Source organism: Balaenoptera physalus (genome assembly GCF_965194825.1).
Source record: "Balaenoptera physalus genome assembly, chromosome: 3".
NCBI classification, from domain to species: Eukaryota; Metazoa; Chordata; class Mammalia; order Artiodactyla; family Balaenopteridae; genus Balaenoptera; species Balaenoptera physalus.
In genome coordinates, this window is record NC_138890.1 from 159,613,618 (window position 1) to 159,621,579 (window position 7,962).

At 40.6% G+C, this 7,962-nt stretch overlaps 2 long non-coding RNA genes across 40 annotated transcripts in view; one reads left to right on the forward strand and one right to left on the reverse strand.

Moving 5' to 3' along the window:
- LOC309656873 overlaps positions 1 to 7,962 on the reverse strand; it is a 1,296,162-nt gene that overhangs the window by 1,114,786 nt on the left and 173,414 nt on the right. The window lies entirely within an intron of this gene.
- Positions 1 to 7,962, forward strand: part of LOC309656881 — a 50,982-nt gene that overhangs the window by 39,687 nt on the left and 3,333 nt on the right. For 3 of the 5 annotated variants that reach the window (XR_014261560.1, XR_014261561.1, XR_014261564.1), the window contains 3 exons: positions 1,343 to 1,493; positions 4,599 to 6,172; positions 6,816 to 7,023. This is a non-coding gene — a long non-coding RNA (uncharacterized lncRNA). The remainder of the gene's footprint in view (positions 1 to 1,342; positions 1,494 to 4,598; positions 6,173 to 6,815; positions 7,024 to 7,962) is intronic. The other 2 variants (XR_014261562.1, XR_014261563.1) reach the window with 2 other exon arrangements.

A 7,962-nucleotide genomic window follows, 5' to 3' on the forward strand; every position in this document is an offset into this window, starting at 1 on the left:
TTACCCACATATTTACCATTTCTTGTACTCCTCATTCCTTTGTTAGATCCAAGTTTCCATCTGGTTTTATTTTTCTTCTGTCTAAAGAACTTCCTCTAACAATACTTATAGTGATTTTAACTGGCAAAGCCCCTCAGCTTTTGTTTGTCTTAATAAGTGTTTATTTCACCTTAAGGTAAAAATTTTAAAGAAGATTTTTGCTGGATATAGAATTCTATGTTGACAGTATTTTTTTTTTCATTCTACAATTTAAAGATGTCCATTGTCGTCTGACTTGCATCATTTCTGAAATCTGCCCTCATTCTTATCCTTATTCCTCTGTTCACCATGTGCCTTTTTCCTCTGGCTGATTTTAAGATTTTCTCTTTATCACTGTCTTTCAGAAATTTGATTTTGATGTGCTTTGATGTTATTGTGTGTGTGTGTGTGTGTATTTGTGCTACTTCAGGTTCCTTAAGGTTCTTAGATCTGTGGGTTCATAGTTTTTATTAAATTTGGAAGTTTTCCAGCCATTATTTCTTCAAATATCTTTCTGTCTCCCTCTCCTCTCCTCCTGCCAACACACACTTTTCTGGGACTCCAGTCAAACATATAATGAACCACTCTATATTATCCCCAGGTCATTGAGGCCTGATTTAGTTAGTTAGTTAGTTAATGTTTCAGATTGAATAGTTTGTACTGCTACATCTTCAGGTTCACTGGTCTTTTTCCATGTCTAAGCTGCAGTTAGTCCCACCAAGTGTATTTTTTCACTTCAGATATCTTAATTTTCATCTCTAGAAGTTCCAATTGGTTCTTTATGTCTTCACTATCTCTCCTGATTATATTCATATTATTTAAAGATCCTTAAACATGTTGAGCATGTTTGTAATAGCTATTTCATTGTCTTTGAATACTAATTCCACCATCTCTGTCATTGGTGGGTCTTTTTCTATTGACTCTTTTTCTCCTCCTGGTTATGGGTCATATTTCCTGATTCTTGGCATGTCTAGTTATTTTTTTTGGATCCTGAACATGGAGTTGTTAGGTCATTGAGTATCTGAACTTAGCTATCCTCCTTTAAAGAATGTTGGTTTTGTTCTGGAAGGTAGTTAAAGTCCTGGAAGATCAGATTGGTTTGATCCTTTCATGGCTTCTTTTGAAGTGTTTAAGGGTATATCTGGAGTAGTCTCTATTCTGAGCTGGTTTAGCTCTACTACTAAGGTGTGACCCTCTGGGTCTCTTGAACAGTCACTTTGGATGCTGGTCTCTTGAAGGCATAGTGTGAAAGATCCATGGCTTGACCTTGACCTGAAAGATCCTTGGCAAGAGATTCATAAAATCCTCTCTCCACATGGTACAGCTTGAGACCAAAGAGTTGCTGTGAGGGAACATGGAATTGAGGTTGCCTACAGTTGCATAGAGGGACCAAACGTATGGGTGGATGCTGAGAAACAGTTAGAATGCTCCTGTAAAGAAAAGTGGCTGGCGGATAGTGGATCATTAACTACCAGGTCAGTAATTCAGTGTGATACTTGATTCTCTCTGTATACAAGGACTTGGCAGCTTTTTGGCCTGCTACATAGATAATGCTAAACTTCCTGGTCCCTGTTAGGATTAAATGGCACTGAAGATTGCATTAATCTACGAGGTCCTAATGTATCTCCTTAGGACCATCAGCCTACAAATAGGAACTTTGAGGCATTGCTACAATTTTGAAGCAGTTGTCCTTTACCACATGTCTTTGCTTAATTCCTAAACTTTATAAAAGTTGTTAAATGGTTTTATGTTGAGAGATTTCTTCATATTTGAAGAAGCATATCTTGTTTCACTCATTTGAAAATGCCTTTGGTTACTATTTTTCATCACTGTCCTTTGTTCAACACAATAACTGACTTAGAAAATCTCATTATCTGGGGATGGTTTAAGAGTAAAGTAAGGGAGATGGCTTGGAACCATTTGAAATCATTTCACCATATCTATTTACTTCTTTTTCCCTGAGCTGGGGTAAGTATAGGTTTAGCACCAACAATATCTATTTATAAGGTGTTTGCTTCTTCCCACATGGATATTCAACTTGGTGTCTGAGGTTAGTAAAATGAAGCTTTAAGTCTGACTGCTTTTGTTATTGTGATTTTTACAGCATTGTTCAACACATGTACTCATTCCATTAGGTCTTGCCGACCATTAGCTTGTGGGAAATAGTTCCTCTTCTCTGTATGTTTAAGCCTAAACTTACATTGGCTTAGTTTAGTTGCATTGTTAACCTTTGAAATGTAGGTAATTTTAATGTCCCCAACACAGGCTGACCCAGAAATAGATTTAGTGAATATTCATATACAACACCAAACTATCTTTTCTGATATCCACCATGAGGCTCTCCAAAGATTTCCCGTTGTTTTTATTTACTTAGTGTCTAGAAAGCCACAAATGTAACCTGACGGCTGAGAACAACCAGCAGGTTTACCCTTCTAAGGGCCTGGGTTCTCTGCTCTGTTCCCTGGCTCCAGGCTGTATCTCAACAAATATAATATCCTGTAGAAGGAATAAGAGGCATAGGGAAAACAATACCTCATTACAGTGAACATTAAACTAACCTGTGATAGAGCTGTTGGGAATACTGTGCATAAGGTTCCAGACAACCTTGGTGCTTAGGCTTAAGAGTGCAGGAGCCAATCTCCACTGTCGGTAAGAATTTACTACCCAGGGCACAAAGAGAACAACAAATTAAGGAAGTCGTCATGGAACTTGGAGGAAGCAGACAACGCCAAATTTACCCTTTGCAACATGAAGTTCAAGTACTGGAGCCAGAGCACTTTACAGAGCTAGCCAACCACAGGCCAAAAATGGGGCTGAAAACACACGTAGTTGAGGTTTAGAGGACAGAACTGTAAATCCCCTTTCCATCAAAAAGCTGCAGGAAAGCTCGCAGGACTTCGGTCTGCATTTTAGAAACAGCACATGTGTGTCTTCTAGGCTATTTAAGCAGATCAACAGCAACAAACCTGCACACGAAGGGAATTACTCCGGACACCTGTAACTCTTTTTTCTTCCTATCTTCCCTCCGACCACTAAGAAAACTGCCTCATGAGGGCAACCTTGTGTGACTCTTACCCTAAAGCTCTGATGTCACCTGCATTTGTCTTTGTTCTTCTCTGATGAATTCTAACATTTTCTATTGGTGAGGATGCTAATTGGATGATTACCAACCTTAATTACGAGGTGCTCTGAACTACGCTGATTCTTCTTCCTTCGCTGAAGGTCACTCATGTGTGCACCTGAGCTGTGAAAACTCCACATGTATTTGATATGGTTTGAGGCACGCCCTGAACACACCTGCTTCCCAGAAACTTTGAATCTGTGCTGCAGGCACCCGGGCCCCATGCCCTGGCCACAGATGATTGGATAGAGTTGTGCACGTGGTTCAAGGACCGTAGGTCGGCTGAGCCAATCAGATTCTACTTCTCAGGATTTCGGACTGGTGAACTAAGATGCAGCTTCCTTCAGTGGCAGGAGCACCCTTGTGTGCCCAGAGGATGAAGAGTGGGAGATGGAGGTGGAGAGAGACAAAGAGAGGAAGGGAAAGAAAGGGAGATCATGTACAGAGTGAGGCGGGGAAATCTTGAGCGATGAGACCATCTCTCTGTGGATCATGAGAGATGCTGCTGGCAGCTTTACTTCTTGGCTCTCTAGGTCCCAGGTGCCTTCCAGGAGGACTGGCTGTACTTCCTGCCCTGTCGGTCTGTGGGATGCTCCTTATGGAACTGACTTAAGTGGTTTTCTATCCTCACAAACTAACTGCTTGAACAGAACCCAAAATATGTTAGAAACATACTTCTTGCGTTTCTGGCAAGACTGGCTTTTAGGCTCAGGCAATATTTCATATTAATCATAAAACAGTAACTTGGGCTCATAAACATTTGTCATTCACACTAAAATCCCACACAGAATTGGAATTCATGGAATTGCTCAAAACTCTTCCTTATTACAGACGTTGAGCCCGTGCCCCCTCTTCAGGCCACCATCGACGCGGCCTGTGAGGGTCAAACAAACACAGTGTGCCTTTCAGATGCGTGAAGACCCTCAGGAACCAAGGCGTGATGGATGCGTCTGGTGGAGAAGAGACCATTACAAGCCACCTGTTGTTTAAGAACTCTCTCCTGTCCCATTTGCCACCAAAGTTATTTCCTCTGTGTTGGTGATAAGCTTCCAGGCCTTCATTTTTCCTGACGTCAGTTGCGCACGCCAAGGGGTGTGTCCTTCTGCTTCTGACTTTGAGGTGGTCTCAGGCTGCTATGCCCTTGCTTCCCTGTTTGCCACACCAGCCCCACCCTACACCCTACCTGCGACCTGCCAGGAGGCTCTGCAGAGTCCAGGCCGGGGTCAGGCCTCTTCCACCAGCAGTGCAACATGGCACGTGTGTTCCCCAGACATATTAAGGTTCTGTTCATTCTTAGGAGTCCGTGACCCCAATAAGTAATGTTTTTTCATGAGCTATATTTGTTTAAGAAGCTGTTTCTCGGTGAACTCAATGTCCTTGGTTAATTTTAACCTCACTAGAGATAAAATGTTAACAATACTCGGTTTGACCTCTTACGTCTATTGTGGCCATTCCATAGGTCTCTCTGACTGGATGAATATGTCGGGGTATCATTAACTTCAGGAAGCTTCTCTCCCCAGGACTACATCTAAAAACTTGGTCTCTTCAAGTCCTGGATCAATAAAAAAGAAGGAAGAAAATCATCACACTATGAGATTCTTTGCTTCTTCAAGAAGGTTAACAGCTGAGCATGGCTTTCACTATCAACCTGTGATTCGGAATTCATTTGATATTAGTATGAGCACTGTTCTAGTCACAACAATGTAAGACCCACACTCCTTCCCACAGGAGCTTGAAATCCAGTAAAGAAATAGATGTGATGAAGATTTTTGTTAAGCATAACGAACTGAAATCAAAAGGAGGTTCTTGCTGATTTCCGCTAAGAGAATGTAGAAACCTATGGAAGGCGTCTCAAAAAAGCAGCAAATGTAACTGGGACTATCTGATGGCTGATCCAAGGACCTCCGCCAAGCAGAGGGTACGACTCAGAGGAGAGATCCCAGCCCCCATTCACCTCCTCAGTCAGGTGCCCTGAGCAAGGCGCGTACTGGACAATTCTACACAAAAGTTGGACCAATAGCAAAACAACAAAACAAAAGCACTGCCCTCCCATTCTGGGCAAAATCCCAAACTCCCAGATAACAACAGAAGCTATTGATCCTTGCCTGAAACTCATGTTTCACTGCTACTAAAGGGTGCTCTACAGACCAGTGCCACATAGCAAACTCTTTCTGCCCATCTGCAAGAATGTGTACAGAAACTGAGAGCAAGTGTTTAGAAACTTTTACAGCAATTTGATCTCAGTGTAACATTTTAATTTAATTTTACAAAAGTGCCAGTCTGCAAAGAATTGGAAATTTTAAGAACGGGTCCATCACCACAGATTCACCACGGATAGTTTTATAAGCACTGTTCTGTCACAGTTTTCAAAGGGAAAAAGCCACTCTACTTCCTCCTTTAAAAAGAGAATCCTGTGACATTTCCTTTTCCTGTACAGTATATGGAGTATCTTCCAGTCTGCTAGCACCTTGAAAGACACACAGGAGGGACAGCTGAAATGCAACCAGTAATACAACTGGCCTCACAAGCAGACTGAAGTGTCCACTCTTATTATCTTGTGAAATATAAGCCAAGTGGAAAAATTAATTTCTCATTTACCACTTTCTGACTAATGAATTTAAACATAGATCAAATACACACCAGTGCTGAGTTTTTCTTTTAATCTATTCAGCATGCTTAATTATAGCTAAGGGTAGCTTCTGATAAGAGATATAAACATATATTTATCTTTCCTATTTAGCTATAATGATACGAATATTTTATAATAAACATCATTTTCACCAGGTATCACCTCATCTCTGCTCCTTTTTTATTTAAGGGAGTCATAAATGTGTCTACTTGGAATCACATACGGAAAGTTCCAGAACATTCATGCAGCTTTTCAGGTCTTCGCCCCCACTGTCAGTTTGCACCAGCTGCTTCTCATCACCTAGCCCTGGTGTCCTTCCCATGAAGCTCGGTCCAACAGAGAAGCCAGCACCCAAAGGAAGTCCATGTACACACTGAGCAGTGGACAAAAGCCGAGACTTGAAGGTACGTGAACTAGATCCCAAGTTGTTTCCCAGATTCTGTCTTTGGGGATGACAGTGATAAAAAGACATGGGGCCAGGAAAGTCTCAGGCTTTTGTGTTTGTCCTTATAAAGGTGCTGATGTATGGTAAGGAGCAATGGAGTAAAGTTATACGTTGTCCATGAGGCCTTCTAGCATTACTGATTTGACCTTCACCCCACCTTTTCAAACTCGAGGATGAGTAAAACAGAATAGTAAAATGCTATGCTGATAGTTTTAACTACCATCCTCTATATGGTTCTGTCTAGATGTTCCGTCTGAGGTTTTATAAGTTAGAAATAAGAAAATATTCTTTGTTTACGAATAGGCTATTTCAATGGAAAAAATATTTCTGTACCTCAGGAATGCTTCTTAGGACACATTCCTTATTTAAGTAAACTACTTGTACAGAAATGGGTTTTACAACCCATCTAGACTAAGTTGAAAATACTTCAAGCGAGCATTTAAAAAAAATTCTAGGAAATTGTCTTGACTAAATTTTCCAAGTGACTAAGTGACACTGGTGGCAGCAAAATGACTTAAATAATCTGAGACCTGATGACGTTGACTATGAGGACCAATGGATCAATTATATTCAGAACTTGGGTTTTTTTGTTTTTAAAACAGAGAGTGGTATTTTCTCCAGAGACACCGGATAGGAATATAACTTGATCGTCCCACATGTGGTCCACTCATCCACGCTGGCTTTGAATCACACTCATCCCACGCTGAGCTCTTGTTTCCTCAAGCGCATTCTATGGTCTTCCAGTGCAGACAGACAGCATGCACTTCTGGTGGTTCTACACAGCCTTCTGGTCCAGGGCTGATTGAATATGTGAGTAGTTGTTCTATCACTTATAAACCATGTTGATATTAAGCATAAATGTAGTCCAGATAAGCTTTCATTTTCTTAGCCTAGAGGAGTATGACAGGATTAAAACCAAAGTGAATTGAGGGACGACTCAACTGTTTTCAGCAAATAATATAGAAGTGATTGTACCATTTGGACCCACTTAATTTTGTGTCTGACTATAAAACAAACACTGTGACAAACAGGATTTGAAGGAAACTGAGTGACTATAGAGAAAAGTATACCTAAGTATAGTCAATACTAAGGTAATGAAACAATATTCAACTTATGACAAGCAACCCAATAGACCATTAAAGTTTTAGATCTATAAAAATATATATATTTAAAATTTACACAGTAACAATTTACATAGTCTTAAGCAGTGTGAAACACATTCTTATAAAAAGAATCATGCAGCTTTAGAAACTTGCTATTTAAGAGAACTAATTCTGAATTAGTCATTCCTTTATTCCTATTTGTATAGGTTTTCACATATCAAGTCAGTTATCAGTTAAAAAACATATACCTTCTTTAATGTGGATTCCCAACATTTTCAGAGTACTCATAAATTAGATTTTTTTTTTCCTCCCCAAGGCCTGCCTGGACAGAATTAAAATGGTCTTTCTTAGATCTCACTAAAATATGAGAAAATCATCTGATATATAACAAAAACAAATATTTCCATCCAAAATTCATCTGCAGAAAGTCCCTGGAAAATTAACAGGAATGCCCCTGATCTGAGCTGCTCTTCTCTCCTGGAGACTGGGCTGAACCTATGCTAGCTCTGTCTGGGGCTCTCCCGTACACCAGAGAAGGCCCTGGGGCTTTCCCCTGGCTCCCCCGTGGGTGGAAATGACTTTGGTTCAGGGCTGTGAAGGCCCACATCCAAGAAATTCAAGTCACTAAGGTGGCCCTGAACTAATA